The sequence below is a fragment of the Mytilus galloprovincialis genome, chromosome 7, assembly GCF_965363235.1.
Source record: "Mytilus galloprovincialis chromosome 7, xbMytGall1.hap1.1, whole genome shotgun sequence".
Classification (NCBI taxonomy): domain Eukaryota; kingdom Metazoa; phylum Mollusca; class Bivalvia; order Mytilida; family Mytilidae; genus Mytilus; species Mytilus galloprovincialis.
In genome coordinates, this window is record NC_134844.1 from 3,885,865 (window position 1) to 3,909,122 (window position 23,258).

At 30.0% G+C, this 23,258-nt stretch overlaps 1 protein-coding gene across 2 annotated transcripts in view; it reads right to left on the reverse strand.

Annotated features, from left to right (window-relative positions):
* LOC143082146 (uncharacterized) overlaps positions 1-22,950 on the reverse strand; it is a 38,888-nt gene extending 15,938 nt beyond the window's left edge. The window contains exons 1-3 of one of the 2 annotated variants that reach the window (XM_076257704.1): positions 22,724-22,950; positions 11,952-12,035; positions 8,192-8,256 (exon numbers count right to left, since the gene is read on the reverse strand). The gene's annotated coding sequence lies outside the window, so the exon portion shown is untranslated. Of the gene's footprint in view, positions 1-372; positions 513-8,191; positions 8,257-11,951; positions 12,036-22,723 lie in introns of those variants that run through there. The other variant, XM_076257706.1, reaches the window with a different exon arrangement.
* Positions 22,951-23,258: the final 308 nt, after the last annotated feature.

A 23,258-nucleotide genomic window follows, 5' to 3' on the forward strand; every position in this document is an offset into this window, starting at 1 on the left:
TGGGACCCAAATTATAATTATTCTGATAAAATGATAATAATTAATGTTTTACAAAGAGAACTCAAAAGATTGATACTTTAATTATCGTCCAAATTTAATAAAATAATTCAAATTAATAACTTACTTGCTTATTTGCCTATATCATTATAACTTCAATATTACTTAAATCACCCAGTGAATCATATCTTAAATAAAATATTATAATTTAGTTACTATAAGAAAATATGCATATTAAATGGTGTAAGGAACACTCAAGTATTGTTAGCTATACATGTATTATAAAAGTTTGCTGCAAACTTGACTTTATATTAGGTTGTTGTCCCATTAACACATTCCCTGTTTCTATTCCCTATTCTATGTAAGTATACTGACCATTGACACATTACAAACATTAAAATCCACAGTTCATCTATAGAATTGTCACTACTAAGTTTACCTATCCAAACTAAGCTAGGTAAGGCCCAATATCTAAATTCAATTACAGAAGTATAGACTGAGCCTTATCATTCAGTAAACAAATATACTCCTTCCTTAACTCATTAAGTGTTAACATAATTGATAAATAAAGTTAACCAAAGAAAGTAAACAAATCACCTTCCTATATACATAATAAATAACTGAAAACTTGATCAGCTTATAGATTAAAAGTTCAAACCCAGGTAGTGAGAACCACAAGATGTAACCGATTTACTTTAAATAATGAGAATTTGTCAACATAATGTTTCTTTATTTAAAAATGTAATGCAGTGTGAAATGTATTAGCGTAAAGAAATTAACATTCTTTGACATTACGCCTGACCCAGGTCAGAGGTGCTGGTTGTTCCGTAAGCGATACACTCACACGGTCTGATACGAACTTTAGTGAACTTAAATATTCCTTAAGTCAGGTTAACGAAATAAAAATCCGAATAATCTGTCAAAAAAGAATTTATCAAAAGATTTATTTTATTATAATATTTTGATTAACCCATAAAAACAAGTTTGTGGTATTTAAAACTTTGAAAAAGCTTAAGTTTAAAAATATTTTAATCCCTCCTATGACTTGAGGAGTAAAAGTAGCTAAAATATCATAATTTAAGGTTTTTTTTAATATTAAAGGGTTAAATCATACATGCAGATATCTATATAAAGATAAACTTCATGGAATTTGGTATTATTGCCATTTAGACAACTAAAAATAAAACGAAGTAGATGTGAGCAAAAATAGGCAATTTCAGCATTGTACGACAGACATTTTGTGTTTAAATGACGGATTATGCTGTTTTATGACATGCCTTGGCAAGAATATATAGTAAATGTTGTCTATTTTTTATTTGTGAATGTTCTCAAACGAATGGAAATCAATTCGATCATAACAGAAAAAGAAATCAGTTTTCCCCTAACTTTCATCAGTCCTTTACATGCCTTTTTTTGAAAATGAAAGTAGCCATTCTATTATTTTACAATTTGACAAATGTGTTTCCTAATCTGTCAGCCAGGGTAGATCTACTTCAGAAAATCGATCAGATATTTCTCTATTTTCCTGGTTTAGAAGTATTCAATTTATATAAATATTGACCAAATTAAATTTACAGTGACAGATTACACTTCAGTAAACGTTGTCATTTAAATTTTCACAAGTTCTTAAAAGAAAATATTATCTTTTCTAGACATTTATTTAAACAGCAAATATTGAAATCTTTGATTATTAAATTTATGTCTGGTCATTCAAATTTTGTTTTGATATTAATTAATTTTCTTTTATAGGAAGATTGTCATGTTTGCAGGTACTAGGGAATTTATATTCACAAAATACTTTTATGGTTTTACCTAAAATGGAGTATCTTCAATTAAGAATGACTTCAAATGAGACTAAACCATAGATATTTGTATTTCACTGTTAAGCTCAAGAGGAAATATATATTTTGGGTTCTAGGATTTCTGACCTCAATTTGTTCTAACAGTTGACCTAATAACATTTGGAAAATAGTGATCATGTAATGTTTTTTGGCATATGCTAATTATAAGAATTAGGTAAAATAAGATGTCAAATATCACTTGTAACAGCTTTATGTCTCTGCCATTTAAAAAAGATATTTTTGTGATCAATACAACTTGATCTAATGACAGACACAATTTATCAATAATGATTTTTTATTCAGTTTTGACGAGGTATAATTTCAATCTGAAATCAGTAAAAATACAAATATCTGTCACTTGAAATAAAGTGATCAATCTCTTATTACATGCATTAAAGAAATAAAAATATCAAATCAAAAATAATTATTGTATTCTTTATACAAGGGAGATAATTCCTTTATGTATTAGCAACTCAACTTGAAATAAATCATATATGAGATGGTGCACAGACACAATGTTAGAGCAAGGGGCTCCTGAGAAATGCTAATTAAAGGATCTTATTTGACACCGAATGCTACAATAATAATAATGCATGTGTTTTAATATAGATCTACAAAAACACTCTGAACTTCATACCAATGATAGACAAAACATCAATGATACAGTCACAACCAAATACATGTACTACAAAAACACTCTGAACTTCATACCAATGATAGACAAAACATCAATGATACAGTCACAACCAAAAAAATAAATTCCTTTTAAAATTATTGATTGATAGATTGTTTGTGTTCCATGCCACTTTCAGCACTCTTAATCAGCTATATATCATACAGGCATTCTCATTGGTGGAGGAAGACAGAGCCACTTTCAGCACTCTTAATCAGCTATATATCATACAGGCATTTTCATTGGTGGAGGAAGACAGAGATGATCATCAGATATCCTAATGTAACATTATAATGTACTGTTTTCATGCTTTAACTTAACATTCTTGAGAAAAAAAAATACAGATATGGGTTCTCAGTCATAAAACTTTACTCAGTTCACAGTTTGTGCACCAAACACTAAATCCAGTGTCTTGATTGTTTGATTTCTAAGTCTGTGTATGTTTATCGTACTTGAATTTTTAATAACTGTAAGTAGATATAAGAAGATGTGGTATGAGTGTCAATGAGACAACTCTCCACCCAAGTCATAATTTGTAAAAGTAAATCATTATAGGTCAAAGTACGGTCTTCAACACTGAGCAAGTTGGCTCACAGGAAACCTGAAAGGCCTGGTTTGGATTCAATAATGAGAAAATGCGGTATGAATCCCATTTTATTTATTTTAAATGTGACCTCATTGGATTAGATTCAACAGATACTTAGACTATTAAGCCATCGAAACCACAAATCTACCTTCAAGGCAGTGGCCTAGTTATACTGTAGACTTAATGTCAAAACCAGTAATGTTGTACAAAAAGTTAAATCAATTTCTCAAAATATATTCTCCTGAGCAATGTTCCATGTTGTTAACTTTGAAAGAAAACAAAAATCTAAATATAAAATAAAAAAAAAAAAATTGTATACCATTTTCTGAATTTATGCTCTTAAGCGATGTTCATGTTGTTCAAATTGAAAGAAAGCGAAAATCTAAATATAACACATACAAAAATCCATTGTATACCATTTTCCTAATTTAAAAAAAGTAATTATATGTATTAGAAACTTACAGTATAAGAGATAGATTATCCACGCTCTATAATTCATGCTTAAACACAGATAATTTAAAATCACAGTATGAAATATCAGTCCGTCTTTTTTATTCTTCCAATACAATTGATGGACCTCCTACTCACGTATTATCACACTATGATGTGTATAATACCCCGTACATAATCAGCACTTCAACAAATCATTCAGTTTACCACAACCTATTAAACAGGAGATTTCAATATTCACCAACTATACAGTCTGTTTTGATCTCTTATTGATTAACGATTTTATTAGCAAACTTATTGATACGATCAAAACAGGTTTATATCCGAAGAAGCATCTAAAAGAACCTTAATAAACTTATCTGATCGTTGACGCTGAAAGGTGCGATAAAAGTCATTATAAGACACTTTTTTATCGTCTTATTAAAGATTTTGTCAATGTCTTCTATAGTTGATTGACTGGAATCACATGGAAATCAAAGGACTGAGAATAAGAGTAACCAGACAAACTCTGTTCAAGGTCAGGCAAACTTGTCCAAGGTCAATAAGTGTGTATGACTTTAAACAAGCTCTGGACCTTAAGATGTATTATGAAAATATTGACTTGTGAACCAATCTAAAAGACCAGTCATACAAAACTTAATAAATGACTATAAGAACTTATTGGGTGAAATGCATATGACTTAAAAGACACAAAATCTATTTAGGACTTAAAAGCTCCTTGTCAGCCTTATATAACTTTATAAGCAATGGCTTGAAAAAACACTGAAAATTAATGACTTGAGAGTTACAAAGTTTAATTATATTCTCTCAGTAAGTCAGTATGTAATATGACTTACTTAATATCTAGTCAGTGCAATGACTTGTGGGATACCTAGTAATTTGGAATAATTGAAAACAGTAGACAGTGTAATAAGCAAGAGAATGTTCCTTCATCCATGCATATCTTGGATGTGCAGGATGAAGTTCATTCTTAGAATATGAGCCTGAGGCTCGAAAGAAATTAATTAATTCATTACTTGAGACCGAAGGCGAAATATGAATAAGAATCTCTATGCCTGTTTATGTACCACATATAGTCAATAGCTATTCTTTGTTTAAGATATTTAAATGTTTAATTAACAGATAATTTTCTACCACTGTAATGAACTTCAGACATGAAATGTTTACAATGAGGATCTACAGCAAGGTTTCTTAACTGTTTTACTGTATTTATAAAATCCAATAATGAACCTATCTTTTTAAAATTAGCCAAAAAAAATTAAAATTTTGTTTCTTTTTCCATATATCATATATATAATACAATTTTTTTTCTACAATTTTCTTGTTTAATGTAATGATTTCATTGTAAGTAAAATAAGTTATAAGATTTTTTCGGACCAGTAAAGCCATTATTTAATTTTTATGGAAGGAACGGCCAGTCCTTAAATTATTGTCTATATCTAACCTTTGCAAGTAGTCAAAGTGTCGCTATCAACAGACATTACTCCATTAACTGGTTAAACGGTGAGGACTTGTTTTGACAGTTGATCAAATTAAATCATTCAAAACAGTGAAAGAAGATCCTTTCTATTAAGAAAATCTATATTTTAAATCTTGTTTTAATACTTAGCGAGTCTATATTCTATAATTTTACTAGGGAATAGATTTACCATATCTTATAGTCTCGATATCAAGTCTCTTTAAAGTCAATTGCCTCTGGATATATATATCAGTCATATATAATCAGGGTTTGGCTAAATAACAATTCTTTATTTTTTAAATATGCAATTTAAAAATTAAACTTTATTTTCTAAATAATGGGAAAGGTAGTGGTGATAGATACCAAGAGAACATTAAAATCTTATAAGTTGAAGACCAACTGATGATACCATGGCAAAAAACAAAAGGCTACAAACAAGACCCTATAACATAGAAAACTAGACTAAAATACACGAGCCCCACCAACAACTTAACATGCTTATTGTGGTCTTCTCAGATATGTTCCAGAATCCAAGGTAAACAGACCCTGCCTCATCAGTGTCACCAGTCATGTTGCTTATCTAATTGCTATTTGTTATTACTGTCCTGTACCAATGTTAAAATGTTAACAAGAAATTGCTTAAGGTAAACAGATCCTGCCTCATCAGTGTCACCAGTCATGTTGCTTATCTACTTTGTTATTACTGTCCTGTACCAATGTTAAAATGTTAACAAGAAATGCTAACACAAAAGTGGTGATAGTCTGGATTGGGAGGGGGCGGGGGCGGTTCTAGAGTATTTCATTCTCTAACAATGTCATTAAAAGAGGCCCCAATATAACTTTTACAATTTTATCAAGTGTTTAACACATAATCATTAAATAAAGATAATGAAAATTTCAATGATTTCAAACAATTCAGTATAATCCAAAAAAAGGACCCTGCTATTCAGGACCCCTGTAATATCCCGTTCTATGATGTTCGAACATCTTATAGTTTTGGTAATTCTATGACCTTTTTATATATTGAATGGCTTTAACAAGTATGAAATTTTCTATCCATATTTAAAGTATCAATGTTGTCTATAGGTATATGTTCTTTGTTTCAATTTATAAAGCAGGAAATAATTCAAATCAAGTTATCCCAAATCATTAAAATTTATCGAATCAAAAATTCATCAATCACTGTCAAATGTGTCATTTTCTACCAACTTTAATACCAAGTCCAACAGTTGCTTTAAAATTATCAAATTACTCTGAATCAATTCATCCAATGTATATTTATGGATTTTTGAAGGGGAAATTTCTTTGATAACCTTTTACTGACAATGTTTTATTTCATTATTTTTTAAATGTAGTACGTATTCATCAAATAAATGTCTAACCTTATTCCCCTCTTTTGCTCCCCATTAAGACCAATGTGTCTTTACTATAGTTGTTAATATGAACTTAATAATATGTGGATACTCCTTTTGTGGTATGTTATTTGAACTTGTTCTCAGTTATTCAGTAATAGAAGAACTAATATTTATCATACACCAATTACAAAAGTGGGTGTAGAAATTAAATTTAATAGTCTTAAAGTGTCCCGTATTTAAACTCATTGGCAAATGTTAAACCACTTTAATTGAGTGAAAATTTCTTTTTTTAATTTTCTTGACAAGGTTATTAAATTACAAAGTACATTAGATATATAATATATCATGATTCTGGAACCTGATTTTTTTTTCTTTGCTCTTTTAATCTAATATATACTCTAATTTACATTCCAAATATGCAGTAAAGGGAGAGAACTTAGTAAAATTGATCTATACTTTCACAGAATAACACTACTTTACAACTTTTCATCGACCATCAATGCAGACAAAATCTTATCCTTTAATTCATAATAAATGTTTAGGTAAAGTCCCTGATGTATAATTCAAAAAGGGTCAGATTTAATCTGAGGAGTATTGCCATAACCTTCTCTCGCCGGATGATCCATCAATATTCTTTAAAGATTTCTTGTATAATATCTATAAAAACCTTACTTACAGCGGTATAGAAGTAACGTCCTGACATGAAGTTGGCAAACTCAGTTATAAAATGACCTGTTGGTTCGTAACATTATTTACACCTCAGTGCAATGCTTGGGCTAACTCCAAGTCTTATAGAGACTATGACAGGCTTGTAATACCCTAGTTTGTTATCATTATCACCACACACAGAAGGTCACAATTAAAGAATAATAGAGGTATCATTTGACAGTTTATAACACCCACTTATATAGGTCAAAACTAGAACTGAATGATACCTCAGGTCTGACCGAGAACCAGACAAATATTCAGACAAAGGACCAGACAAATATTTAGCCTTCTATTCAATTTCTGAAACATATCTGTCTGCTTTTACTACATATTAGACATGTCCATTTGACACAATGACCTGCTCCATTTATTATGTCTGTGTTCAGTGAACCATAAAATACAGGTCAAATTTTTAATTTGGCATAAAAACTCAAAATCTCAGATCATAATGAACATGTGTACTTAGTTTCCTGTTGGTGCGCCCACAAATTCATTGTAAACTAAGGAAAAACCAAAAAATTTAAACTGGGAATGTACTCAATTGTGTACTATCACTTTTCGATGTTCAATTAATCATGAAATCAAGTTCAAATCCGTAATTCGGTGTATAATTACAGAAGTTTGTATGAGCATTTGTACTATGTTTTAAGTAGATGTGAACTTAAGGGTAACCAACTACACTTAACTAATAACTAAACCTTTTAAAGAAGGGACTGTCTAGGAACCAATGAACCAACAGCTAGATGGATGCACTGACTAGAAAATATAATTACCACTGAATTGTGATATAAATTTAAAGAGATATGTTTTTCTTTCAAGATAAATGAACACATGTATAAACCACATATATGCATTTCAAGCAGTTTCTTTCTTTCTTTATGCAATGCTTTTAAAAGTGTTTTAACTGTAGAACCTAGAGGGGTTCTTAAATCAAAAGCCACAAGAGATAAGAGTATTGAATACTATTGGAAGGCAAAATATTTGATTTTTTTATGCTGGTGACAAGCAATTTTTAAACTGGGTGTTACAAAGAGGTACATTGGCCCTCCCCATCTCTGCTGTACTTTTTAACAGTTCTTAACACCAACAATTGAATCCTGAATAAATATTTGATGAACAAACCTCTTTATATTGCCGAGTTTCAGGTACTGTAATGACCAGTCATATCGTAGTATACAGGAACATATCTGAAACAAAAATGTATTCTATTATAAAATTGTTATTAGAAATAGGGAATGTGTCAGAGTCAACAAACCCCTCAAACAGATGAAAACAGCCCAAGGCCACCTATGGCTCTTCAACACTGAGTGAGAAAATCATGCATCCAGAGGTGGGCTTTAGCTTTAGCTGACCCCTTAAACAAAAATGTGAAATAGTTCAGTGAAAAAGGACATCCCACTAAACTCTGTAACCTATAAATGAACTGAAATTGTTTTGCTGTAAAGATTACCCTTTCTGCAAGGTCACTTATTTCATGGTGTTGAGGTAACCCTTTTTGCGTCAATAATCTAATCATGTAAGTCTGACGAGGGTATCGTTTTAAAGATTTTACAAATTCCAGAGCATGGTTATTCCTAATTATACATAAACAATGGTACATTGAAAGTACATATATATATTGAACAAAGGTTACAGACAAGGTCAAATAACTAAAAAGAATTACATGAAAAAGTTCTGGTCAAGGTAAAATAATCATCAATGAAAACATATCGTCACTGAGATCTTCCCACACTTAGAGAAATATAACAACACTAGATCACATTATATCACAAAGAGGCTCAGAATTTAAAAACTGGTCTTTTATCCCTCTTGTTTAAAGGAACCATTCAAAAATAAATACTGACACATGACTTTAATTCCATGTCTATTATAACCCCCTGAACAAACAAGGCCTGACAAATATACTTATAAACATTCATACAGTTATTCTTTTCTACTAATTTTTTTTATAACTTAGGTCAAGTAACTTTGAGTAAGTAACAACGGAAATTCCTTTAAATGGAAACAAAAATTCTGATCATTCATGGTTACTAAGTACCTATAGGAAAGGAAAACAAAATTTTTGGAGTAATTTTTATTCTTGTAAAAAGTTTGATCAGTTTATACTATAATCTCTATTGTGTATCTAGCTAGTGTCAAAGAAAATAGTGTTCAGTTGGGTGTTTAGTAGACCACAATATAAGACATCTTTTGGTAAATTACAATAAATTACAATGCTTCAACTATAAAATATGTCTTGAAATGTATGGATGTTATTGTGTTTGACACAATGTCAATGACTTTACAATCAGTTGGTGTTTACAATGGCTGGGTTTCTTTTTTTGTGAATTGTGATTTTGTTTTTTGCAGGCTGTCCTCAACACTGTTAATCAAGTTTTAGTGTGCTGTAACTGTTTTTTTCCTGATAACATTGTATTCTGATGTGTTGTGACTGTTTTTGTTTTGATATTGTGTTCTGATATTTTGTAACTGTTAGTGTGTGTGATCTGTTGAGTTTTGACTATTTTTGAGTGTGATGCCTTGTGACTGATCGTACTTTGATGTTTTTTGTGACTGATTCTTTGTGTGATCTGTTTGTGTTATGACTGTTTTTATGTTTGATGATATCGAATTCTAATGTGTTGTGACTTTTTTGTGTGTGATGACATTGTGTTCTGATGTGTTGTGACTGTTTTGTGTGTTATGACATTGTGTTCTGGTGAGTTGTGACTGTTTTTGTGTGTGATGACATTGTGTTCTGTTGTGTTGTGACTGTTTTTGTGTGTGATGACATTGTGTTCTGATGTGTTGTGACTGTTTTGTGTGTTATGACATTGTGTTCTGGTGAGTTGTGACTGTTTTGTGTGTGATGACATTGTGTTCTGATGTGTTGTGAATGTTTTTGAGGGTGATGACATTGTGTTCTGATGTGTTGTGACTGTTTTTGTGTGAAGACATTGTGTTCTGATGTGCTGTGACTGTTTTTGTGTGTGATGACATTGTGTTCTATGTGTTGTGACTGTTTTTGTGTGTGATGACATTGTGTTCTGATGTGTTGTGACTGTTTTGTGTGTTATGACATTGTGTTCTGGTGAGTTGTGACTCACAGTTTTGTGTGTGATGACATTGTGTTCTGGTGAGTTGTGACTGTTTTGTGTGTGATGACATTGTATTCTGATGTGCTGTGACTATTTTTGTGTGTGATGACATTGTGTTCTGATGTGTTGTGACTGTTTTGTTTGTGATGACATTGTGTTCTGATGTGTTGTGACTGTTTTTGTGTGTGATGACATTGTGTTCTGATGTGCTGTGACTGTTTTTTTGTGTGATGACATTGTGTTCTGATGTGCTGTGACTGTTTTTGTGTGTGATGACATTGTGTTCTGATGTGTTGTGACTGTTTTATTGTGTGATGACATTGTGTTCTGGTGTGTTGTGACTTGTTTTTGTGTGTGATGACATTGTGTTCTGATGTGTTGTGTCTGTATCTGTTTGTGATGACATTGTGTTCTAATGTGTTTTGATAATAACTTTTTAATGTGTTGTGACTGTTTTTGTGTGTGATGACATTGTGTTCTGGTGTGTTGTGACTTGTTTTTGTGTGTGATGACATTGTGTTCTGATGTGTTGTGACTGTTTTATTGTGTGATGACATTGTGTTCTGATGTGTTGTGTCTGTTTCTGTTTGATGAAATTGTGTTCTAATGTGTTTTGATAATAACTTTTTTGAGCAACCATACATTATTTATGGTATACTGTATACTTGTCTTTTTTGTTGAGTTGTTATGTCGCCTTTTATTTATCTGATGATATCTTGTCACAGATTCTAAGTGTTTTGTATAAAGATACCTTTTAATGTGCAAACTCATTGTGTTTTGTTATAATGTTTCTGGTGCTTTTGATGTTTGTGATGTTTTAATGTTATTTGTCATCTATTTTTAGATGTGCTGCAACTTTCTGTTTTGATATAGCTGTACTTAATATTGTAGTGGAATAGTGCTTTGGTGTATCGATATCATGACAATGGTAAACAAAGTCAAATATAAAATAAAATAATAAACATTACTTGGTATTCTTAATCATAAGGAGATCTAGAGGACATAAAAAAAGTTTCACTTCAATAACAGTGCAGTAAATCAAATTTAATATATAATTGTCAAAACTTTTATGAACTATTCAAAAGTATGTCACATACCCAATAAAAACAGACATAGTTTAACCATGCAGAAGTAAACAAGTAGTTTGTATTCTTTTCAATTCCAATGAATATTTTTTTTTATTCATATCAAAATGTGACTATCTTTTATTTCCCTAGATTTTTTTAAAAGTAAAATTTGGGCATCATTCTTTTATTTTGATTTTCTGTGTTTTAACACTACTTATTAGAACCAATTGTTGGCTATTTGGTGGCGGCCAGTGCCCAGATAAACCACTGACCTTAGGTAGGAAAACTGACAATCTTAGTCAATCAAGATTTGTGTCCAGTATACCTGCACGAGTGGGGTTCAAACTCACAACCTCAGTGTTGATTGGTTAGTGACTACAGTAGTAACTACTTAGACATCATCCTTTTAAAAATAATACCTCAAGAATCATCAATGAAACATTCATAATTATTTTGCTCAGAAATTAACTCCCTGAGAATTTGGAATTTACGAAAAAATTCAAAGCTTAAGATAAATGTACTGTCTATATTTGTTTATGTTTGACTTAGATATAGGGTTCCCTTTATTTCTCTGGTCACATTGGATTAACTCCCTTTATATATCTGGTCACATTGGATTAACTCCCTTTATTTATCTGGTCAAATTGGATTAACTCCCTTTATTTATCTGGTCACATTGGATTAACTCCCTTTATATATCTGGTCACATTTGATTAACTACAATAAATCATAGCTTACCTAATGTCATTAAAGTCTAAATGGTCTTGAGTTTGGTGAGAAGGAAATTTCTGAATTCTTCTTTTACAACATATTCCAAATAATCTGCAAATAAAATGAATTACAATTGAGTTTTGTAAACCGTTCAAAAATAGCAACTACAAAAAACAAGAAATAAAAACAAATCTTCAAAGGTACCAGTGAGGCATTACCATTCTACCACAAAAATAGTCATCTGTTGTGCTAATTGGAAAACTAGTTCAATTGGGAAGTTGTCAATAGCACTGAAAACAAAAAATCACCAAAAAGTGCTTTGCTATCCAGTGGCTAATGATTGATTGATTGTGTTTTAATGCCACTTTTGAAGGCCATTTGTGGGCTATGTCGTGCCAGCCAGTTTTTATTGGTGGAGGAAGCTGTAGCGCTCAGACCCTTGATAGGAAAACTGACAATCCTAGTCAATTATGAATGGAGTAGTGTGCACCCGCACAAGCAGGGTCAGTAGCTTATGATTATGTGTTCATATCCTGTTCAACTTTTTATGGGATTGAAATATTTTCATATCTTAATACCATTTCTTGGGAATACAGAAATTTATGAAATGAAAAAGAATATAACTATGTGACTAATTTTCAAATAAGATAAAATAAAGAGGGGTGATTTTTTACAAATGAGACTAAATAGAAGTTAATATTTTTTAAAACCTTATTCCATGGCAAATTTGTACTTACATATTAAATTAGAAAGTTATCCTCAATTGAAACATTCTACATACCACAAGTCAAAAATATCATATCTATATATATATATATATACAGAGAACTTAAAATCCTTGTATGAAAAACACAAAACACAACAAAACTACTATAAATATAAGATCCTTGAGCTGACACAATTCACAATACATCAGATCTATATACTGAAATTATGAATTTATTCATTGAATTGTTGATCCACGTCTCAAATTTCCAGTTTCATTCATAAAATTCACCACAGGTTTTTCAAAATCATCCAACGTTGACAATATAAGTATATTTTTAAAGAAAGTTTGTGATCGTCAAACACAAAAGCTTTAAAGCTAGCATAATGACTTCCTTTTTTCTGACTGGGTGAGAAACATTATGTTTTTCCAGACTATGGGGTACTCTGACCAAAAGGTATTGTAGAGGCTTACCTGTGTTCGTTCATAAAACTCAATTAAAAATTTTACTGCATGAAATTCTAGTTTATACTGAATAATAAATGAAAAAAAAAGTTATGACTAAATAAGGATAGCATTATTAACCTCAGGAGGCCATATATGAATGAGGTCCAGTGAACTCAAGGCTTAGAGGGACAAAAGTCACTCACATTATAATGAAAAATGTCTTTACTTGACTAACAAATTATGATATTCAAATTTGTTTACCTCCGAATTGCTCCAGTTTCAACCTTTTCTACAAATTTCAAATTAATTTTGTAATTTCAATGTATTTATGAAATTTGAATGGTTCATGACCTCAACACTATATTTGATCTTTTCCCCGTGAAATGGTTTTCAGATAATGACCATGTCGAGGGACAGATGTGTTATAATGTAGGTATCAGTCAGTGACAATATCAGCTCCTTTATCAACTAAATTAAAGTGTCTTACATACCAAAATGTAGGGAAAGACAATCTAATGATATCCATAAAATTCTCCTGAACCCCATTAAGGCAGTAAATCTGGCCCATTCAATCTTATTGTGGACACTTCTTTACACACTTTAAACATACATTAGAATTTATGTTGACAAAACTGAACTATAGAATAATATAATAGACAAGTTGTCCTAAAATTTAAGATTGTAATCTAAGAACATGTCCACAAATGTGTTTTCATTCTCGTTTTAAAACCACATGTACTATGTCCTGAATGTTTAAACTCATGGCTATTCAATAAATACAATTTAATACCTATTAATTAAAGTCATAAGTTCATAGAGATCTAATTATAAAAGTAATAGCGATTTTTTTCATTTCAGAATTTGGTCACCCAAGATATGATGAGTGCCACAATAAGTCAAGGGATATACACATCTTAAAATTTTCTTACCGGAATGCATTTTGAAATTATGCATATAACTGTTTAGAGCACTTAAAAAATCTTTGTTGATATCTATACTAATTTTGGCTTTTTACTTCAAATATGTTCGATCTTTGAAAGGGTTTGTGTTGTTTATTCTTTAGTTTTCTATGTTGTGTCGTGTGTACTATTGTTTTTCTGTTTGTCTTTTTTATTTTTAGCCATGGCGTTGTCAGTTTGTTTTAGATTTATGAGTTTGACTGTCCCTTTGGTATCTTTCGTCCCTCTTTTTTTGTACATTTGTCATTTCATGTAGATTTGATAGTTCTTTGATTTTTTTTGGTATTTCAACTACCATTAAAAAAAAATATAAAAAATATATACTTGTTTCAGATGTATCATTTTAAAAATATTGGCATCAAATATATCAAAGGTTTTGTTTGATTTTTGAAATTAAAAAAATTACACTGGAAAATTAATGTCCCCTTAAAATTTTATATCAGAATATCTGACCTTATAGTTTTTTTCAACATCACCCTTTAACTTGCCTCACTTAGTTTCAAGTGCATATATTTGTTCAATATGCTCTGTATGTCTAGTGAACAATTTCAAGTGTAATATTGTTTAAATATTTACCCAGGAGAGATGAATATCATTATAATTACTGTTTATCTTCAAATTCCAAGCATGTTCAAACTTTTCACACTTTAAACTAGAATTAACTTTAAATTTGTTAAATATTCGTTTCAAAATGGATTTGGAATTGATTTTTTATTGATAAGCCAATTACACGTGTTAATTATGTGATTTACTTATAAAATCACAATTATCGTCAGTAATTATAGGTAAAACGATTTTTGATAATTCACCATTTAAAAGAGATAAAATCAACATTTTTACCATTTTCTAACTTTTGGATTTTGTACACAGAATTAAGAGAATGGTTTTATATTTTATAGTACTGATATTTACTGAATGTCAATTCATTTTGGTATACATTGGATCAGGAACCTAAGTAGCATGTTTACTATTAGATGTTTAAAGAGTTGGATTGAAAAAGGATATGTACCGTAGTCCCACGGCTCCCCTCCCTCCTCCCAATAAACCTCATTTACCTCTAAGATATGAAAGTTCAATTACCTTGACTTCAAAATGCTTGACAAGAATTATTTTGCTAAATAAATGTTTCTATTTATATCATCAATGCGCTCTGTCTCTGTGAAAAATTTAGATTTACTAAGACACCAAAATTGCAAACTTATTGATTGCCTCATAAAAATGACAAAACAACAGGTCCGTTTACACGAGTAACAACTATGAAAGTTAAACCAGAACATAAAATTCTATATTCTTCCTCATTCCCATATCCTTTCTTATTTATGCTCTGTTATTTCTAGTTCATAAAATGATGTAATAGCGTAAACTAATGCAGTTAAACTTCTCTTGTGTGAAGTTGATCTTTGGGGGTTTTTATAATGATGTAATAATAAGAGTTCTTCTCTTATGGGAAGTTGATCTCTGGCTGTTTTTGATTTTCTGTTTATGTCCTTGTTATTTTTTATGCTCTCAAAACTTTTACATTTTTGGCATGCCAATCTTTTGACATGAATCATGCTTTAATAATATAATTCCAGAAACATGTACATTATTGCGCTCAGTAAACATCTCATACAGTTTTTAAGATTGTAAAATATTACATAATGACTTTATCAATTTTCTTCATCTTAATGGATTTTCCACTTTACCATGTTTGGTACAAAATTATCACATGAGTAATTGTATATACAGTAATTTTACCCTTGCATTATAATGTGGCCTTCATTATTGTGAAACTGGTTTGGAAATCTTTTCAAAATAACCATTTTTTAAATACAGAATTCATTTAACGCTTTGTTAGAATGAAAATGTGCACCAACTGTACAAAGTGTATATAGATTATAATAGATAAAAATATAAATTTCTGAGTCAGCACGTTTTGATTGTTATCTACTGAAAACATGTATGATTTAACACAATATAAAACTTAATGAAACTTATGTTTACTAAGTATAGAAGAATAAGAATTTAAAGAATGGAAAATTAAAACATCAAAGGAAACTAAAATGTTTAAGTATCTATGGCCCAGTTGGTATGTCAGGAACAGATTTAATAAAAACTGTCACATACTCAAGATTATTGTTAATTTACCATTATAGGTAAAAGGAGAGCTGGGATTACATCAATGATACAGCAACTCAACAACAAAAATAATCAATAGCTAGAAGGTTACAGAAAGTCTTGAACAATAAACAGGTGTCTATAAAGTATGTCAACTTGTTACAAATCAAGGCCAGAAAATTTGTAAACAAATTCACAGATCTAGCAAAATTAGTTCTTTAAACAGATACCAAAAAAACTTATAACAGTGGAGATAATAAGTCCACACATTAATTGTGACTACACCTTTATGTCAAATGTTAAAAATCCTGGTCCATTGTATATTAAAAATGAAATTTGGACCCACTTTTTTATACCATAGTATAGGAAGTCTGTATAAACTAAAGTATATAATCTTTATCAAAGTGGTCTATATATCCCAGATATCCTTCAACGGGGATTAAATTGTGATCAAATATGACTAATAAGTTTCACTTTTAACAGATTAACTTGACGGCTAATCAATTAATATAGTTTATATATGTGGATTATCAGAATTCATATGTTCATACAGGTCGGTTCATACAAGTATTCAAATATAACTGCATGACGCTGACATAAACAGAATTATAATTACCAAATATAATCCCACTGATTCTAACAGATTATTTTGGGGATGTCAAACAAATAAAATTATTAAGATCAGAACACTAAAACTTCTTGATCAAATACAAGTCATTTTTAGAACTACAATTAAATTGAAATTTTGTACAAAGCAATTTATATTTTAAATAACTCTTAAATTTTTTTTAAAAGTGCCATAAATCCTGACAAATTAATTCTATAGAACTTTACAGATATTATGTCAAACAAATTTTTACTAGCCTTTCGTTCTGTTATCGGAGGCTGTAAACCACCCTGCTAATAATTCCTGAAGACTAAAAAGTCATTCTATGATAGATCTTTTCCTTGACTTGTCTTTGCACTTTCACAAAAAATGTACAAAACTGGAAACTTGTCAAAATATTTCTGCTTATCTTTGATACTGAATCATAAAATTGTCTTTTATCAATCAATAATGTCCACAAATCTTAGGTTGACCACCTTTTCATGCAGTAAAAATCTCTTCAAATCACATTTCAATTCACAATAAATCTCTTAAAACTTACTTTTGTCAACAAATCCATCATGATTTTCACCTGACCTAAAATTAAGTCGTTTGAGAAAACTTTCACCTGGACTTTTAACCATAAGTCAAAAGTTTAAGACACCAACATTTTTTGATGAATTTCATTTAAGATGTAATACTTCTGCTTTTAATTTACATATGCCTAACATGTCTTACATATTTTTTGGTAATTTTGTAAAAAATAAATGGAGAAAATTTAAGGTCTATTTGTTGATGTCACGTTACAGTCTACTATATACAATGATACATGCACTAGCAAACTCTTCATTGCCACCACAAGGTCAGTACAACGTTAGAAAATACTTTCAAGGGAGATGACCAATTATCTGTGCCTCACTGCAATTTCAATTTTTAAAAATAAATTACTCCTAAATATTAGATGGTTTACAAAACTTTCTTTTCGCAGACAGCTTTTTGACAGTTTGCAGCATTTGACATTTTTGTTTATATAACATGTACGTAGTCAAGTAAGACAAGTAAGGAAGGCCAGAAGGTCCAGACAGATAGTACAAATCTAAATGGAATAAAATGTCTCCATTTTCCAACAGATTTTTAAAATGTGCTTAAGTGAAATTTTTTTTGGAAACAATATCTTAAAATTGGAAAACTGGTAACATAAGACAATCTTTATTAATTATCCCTTTCAGGTCATTTCAAGGTTAAATTCCTAATTTTAAATGATCCCTACCAATGGGTGTCACTAATCCCCTTTACATAACATACTTAGCCTTAGGATTGCTTCATACATGCTCCAGAAGACACAAGATCGTACAACATGACCTTATTAAAGTTCCAGGTCAAACTAATTTGTTACAAATACCATTTTTGGTATATATATCATAATACACAAGATTCCAATTGAATTTCTTCTTATGAATGAACTGCTTCAGGGAGAAATAGTGTCAAAGGACATTGTGATGTTAAGACATTTAGATATTTGCTTGGTGAAAACAAATTTTTGTCTGGGTAAATCATTTTCTATATTTGAGGTAACAAATGTTGAGTGGAGTGCACTTACTCCACAACAAAGCTTCGTATTTTGACTAACAGTTAATATTTTACAATACCAATATGCAAACAACAATGTAATCTATGTATAGGCTTGAATTTGCATATTTTGTATTATTGAACCATTAAGTGTTTTCTTATTTTTTTTCACCAGCAAACCTCAAGATTTTGACTTGATAAATTCCAGTAAAACTTATCAATGTCTGTTCTGATAAGATTTATTATCATTTGTACTTTTCACTTATTTGACATCATTTACAGGGTTTTGTATTGCTGTTCTTCATCTGAAAGTCATCCTGAGGCCTTCAACTGGACTAGCTGTAGCTCATCTCAATGTAAATTTAACACTGATCAGAGAGGAATACATATCTTATAATCACTATTTTGAGTGATTTATAGTATTCTTAATTCATAGAATAAACATAGGTTTGATTTGTAACAAAATGTAACTTTTTTTGTAAATAATAAGAATTGTCCATCATATGATTTTCAAACAATTATCCATTTTGTAATAACTATAATTACCTACTTTTGTCCATGTTTTTTACTTTACATATATTCTTATTTCATTTGACATTAGTTAAATTGTTTTATTACTATCTACATATATATCCAGAAGCTAGCTGTAAAACTCAGAAAAATCTACTAAACCAAAAAATCACTAAAAACGAGAAAAATTTGGCAATCCTTGTAAACCATCTAACATGTCCTATGGTCATTGTTAAAATTAGAGGATATGTGTTTTAAAACGATAGATCCTTCATGATAACAAATTTGATAGCTGTATGTTGACTAATAACTGGTTTGTAATTCATACACCCTTCAAATAGTCTTTGTTGTCCCCCCTAAAGCAAATGTTGGATTGTCTTAATACTGATCAATTATGACAACTTTTATGACAAGATAAAAAGACAAACTCATTTGAGGATTAACTGTCTTTGTTTGTTGTTTTTTTTTATTTTATTATTTCTGGTTTACTTGACATCAGTTTGTTGGTATTGTTGGTAGTTTAATTGTTGCAGCAAACTGAATTCCAAATGCTAATTGCAAGAGTGTCACTTATTTACAAAATTATGTGCTAAAGCTATCAATTTTGCTGTTTGGAACAGCATGTTCTATAATATTTTCATCAGGTTTATATCTGTGCAATTACAAAAGCATGTAAAACTTGCAATAATTTACAAATAAATAGAACTCAACAACAATGGGCAGGGTAGAATAACATTTAGAATTTATGGAAGTTTTTAAAATGTTAAAAAAAAAAAGACATTTAAATTTTAAAGTATATTATTTGTTAGATAAGTACATATCCATTATAGACTCTATGATTTTTAGATTGCATTATGACTCACCATGTATGTCTGGTATACCCTCCATGAGTGAACAAAAACATATCAAAATAGCCAAACCTGAAGACCATACCATAGCCTTAATAATAATTGCTTACATCCACTTTATTTTGGACAGTAGATAGTTGTACAATGTATCATTGGCAATCATACTATATCAACTTATTTTTATACTGACCCTTTTTTTCTTAAAATTCAATTATATATTGTTAGAACATAATTATATTGTATCAATTCTGCTTATCTTTTCCTTGTATAAATATCTATTTGTGGTAGAATTAGGACGTTAATAAAGATATTATATATGTAAATAAAGACAGTTTTACATTATTAATCAGCATCCAATCAAACTTCACTGAACCAGGAAATTATATTTTTATATTCAAACAATTATCTTCATCCCCCAGGATAATGTGTTTTGTGACATTTTTTTACCATAAGCAATTTAATCAAGAAATAAATTGCATTAGATGATAAAAATTGCCTAGTTAAATTGTAATACTGTGTATTTAGAATTCCCATAAGACTCATGAAATTGTAGAGCAATCTTAAAGTTTCAAATGAGTTTTTCTAAATGTAAATATAGTCTGTATGTATTGTAAGTTAACAGGTATTATAAATATGCTGTATGGGTAAATCATTACAAAGAATAAAAATCAACTTCAAAGCCACTTTTCCTGCAGGAATTTAATTCATGTAACTGAATTTGAAATGAACAAAAGGTGTAAAGACATTTAGGAGTTAGACATCTGACTGACAAACATCGATATCAGTGGAACATTATTGTGAAAATTTTAAAAGATATAAAATAATTCTTTTTCATTTCAGTCAGTGGCAGATCCAGGGGGGGGTTTCTGAACCCCCCTTTTTTTTTATGAACAATGCATTTGAAAGGCTGACATATAATTGGAGTACCCCTTTTAAAAATGGCTGAATCTGCCATTGTCAGTGATATCTATACTGTTAAAGAAGCCATATTTGATTTTAGCAATTAAGATACAGAAGTGGGGGTTAAACAACATTCACTTAGAAACAGCAACCCATTAATACAAATTGATAAAATTTAAATTGGAAACAGGGAATGTGCTAGACTAATAGTAACTTATGGTTGCTTTTTAACCTTTAAATCACTTGGTCTCTAGTGAAAAGGTAGGAAGTTGTCTATGATAACTGATTTAAAATGATTTTAACAATATATTCAATTCTACATGTTATTCATATTTGGATTGAACAATTTTCAATTATATATATATGTAATTGATCATAACAGGGGCATTTTAAAAGGGGGGTTCCCAACCCAGGATAAAAGGGGTTGGTTCCAACCATATGTCCACATTCAAATGCATTGATTGGCCAAAAAAAAGGGGGGGGGGTTCCTACCCCCGGAACCCTCCCCCTAAATCCACCACTGCATAAGAACATCAATAAAATAGACACATCTACAATTTTTTAAATACCAAAAGGACATTAAGCAAATCACTGAAACCACATAATTAATCCAAATGTGTACCTGTTCTTACTGAGAATTACCACTGAATTAATTGCTAACATTTAACATTGATTATGTATCTTTTCCTCCCACAATATTCTGTATGACACACCCAAAAACAGTAACATCTTGCACTGTATAAATCTATTTTAATATGTTTAATGGAAATATATTACTTATCAATATGAATGCATTAATTTCATATCTATTTATTATTCATAAAAGCTAATGTTTCAAAATATTATGAAAAATGAAATTGATTTTTCTGTAAAATTGCAACAAATGTTACAACAACGTAGATGTTATTTCATAAATTTATTGAGATAAAACATGTATTATGATGTATATTGTATCAAATTCAGTAATACAATACTTTTATACTTGTCAAATAAGACTGTCTTATATTTCAGAATGTCAAACATCTTTTCAGTTTAAGTTGGTCAGACAGAACTAATACAATATGGGGAAGTTCCTCAGATAAGGGATTAACTGACAATATAGTCCTCAATCCAAAACAGACAAAGGGTTACATTTACCAGATCTATATTCATATATTTGTGGAACAAAGTTTTCTCAAAGAACATCAGTAAACCTTTGCTTCATAATGTATTTGAAATAAGTTGTTTATAGATTATTTAGCATGTTAAGTAACCTACATGTATTGACACATGATTGATGCCTCATATTTCTCATAGAATTGTAATTCTACTTTCAGTTTCTTAAAAAAAAATATTAGGCCCATATGAAAGTTAAAGGTTTCTACTCTCTTTGATTTGATAGATTTCAAATTACAAGATATTTGTTAAAGAAAGTTTTTTTCGTTGTCTGTAATCACTGCATTTTAAAATAAAGGTCTACGTAAAAATCTCTTATCAATCATGTTAATATAAAATATCCATTCCAGAAGAAAATAAAACCGCCAACAGAAGTGTGACTCCCCTTGTTTTAGTGAAGAATTCCAAATTTGTTAAAAACTTTATACTATCATATTCCGCAATACCTTAAACTAGATGGAGAACCGCAGTAGCTCTTAGGTCTTTTGGTCCACAAATTTTCAAAATATATCATTAGGACCTAAGAGCTACTGTTCCTCAGCTACATCTAAAAATCTAAAACATGTTCAATTTGGTAAACAAAACTGCTCCAAATAAGTTAATCATAATTTTATCATTTTTAAAAGTAAATATGAATATTAATGGAGCTCAAAATGATATGTTTAAGTTATATACATTATGATGGATTGAATTCCATTTTTATTAAAAAAAACTAATTTATGTTCTTGACAACAGGCTAAGAATAAATTATTTGATATTCACTTCAAGCAACCCAGGACAAGTAAAGGAATGACCCTGTCAATCATAAGACATTTCTCTATTGTCAAACTTTTCAATAGTAAGATATAAAATGTCCATTTTATCATGCTGTAACTAAGTGAATCACAACTTCAACAATTAAAATTGAACTACATAAGATTAAGAAAAAGGATCTGTTTAAATATTCAATTTATAACATCAAAGAATTGTACATTGGTAAGATTATAGAAATGTGTATTGGTATAACTACTTAATGTACCTACCCGGATCGTGTATTACACCTGGAGGAATTAATCACTTTTCTCCCATTTAAAAACAAATCCTCGAAAAAAAGTTTTTGTTTTCAAAAAAGTCACCTCTTAAACAATACATCCACCATTTAATATTCCAAACAAATAAATCCCGGGAGATACAATTGCAGAAATTCCTCCTTTTTCTCACCAAATGATTTACACATCCAGTAGCGAAGAGATTAAAACACCCAATAGTCTACCCCTCACCCAATCAATACTATAGTATTTACCTGGTGATCACTGAACCATGACATCTTACCTGAACCATATAACAATACATATATTTACCTGAGCATGTCAATATAGATTAATCAACTTCTTTGTTCAATTAAATTATCAAATTAAACTAATTAAGATATGTGATCTAGAAAACAAAGCAGGACTTGTGAACACTGATTATTTTTCAGAGAATTACTTTGATTAATTAACAAATTGTCCTTTTGACATATCACTAAACAGAGGGTCACCTGAGACACTAATCCTTGTTTAATCACTAATCAGTTGT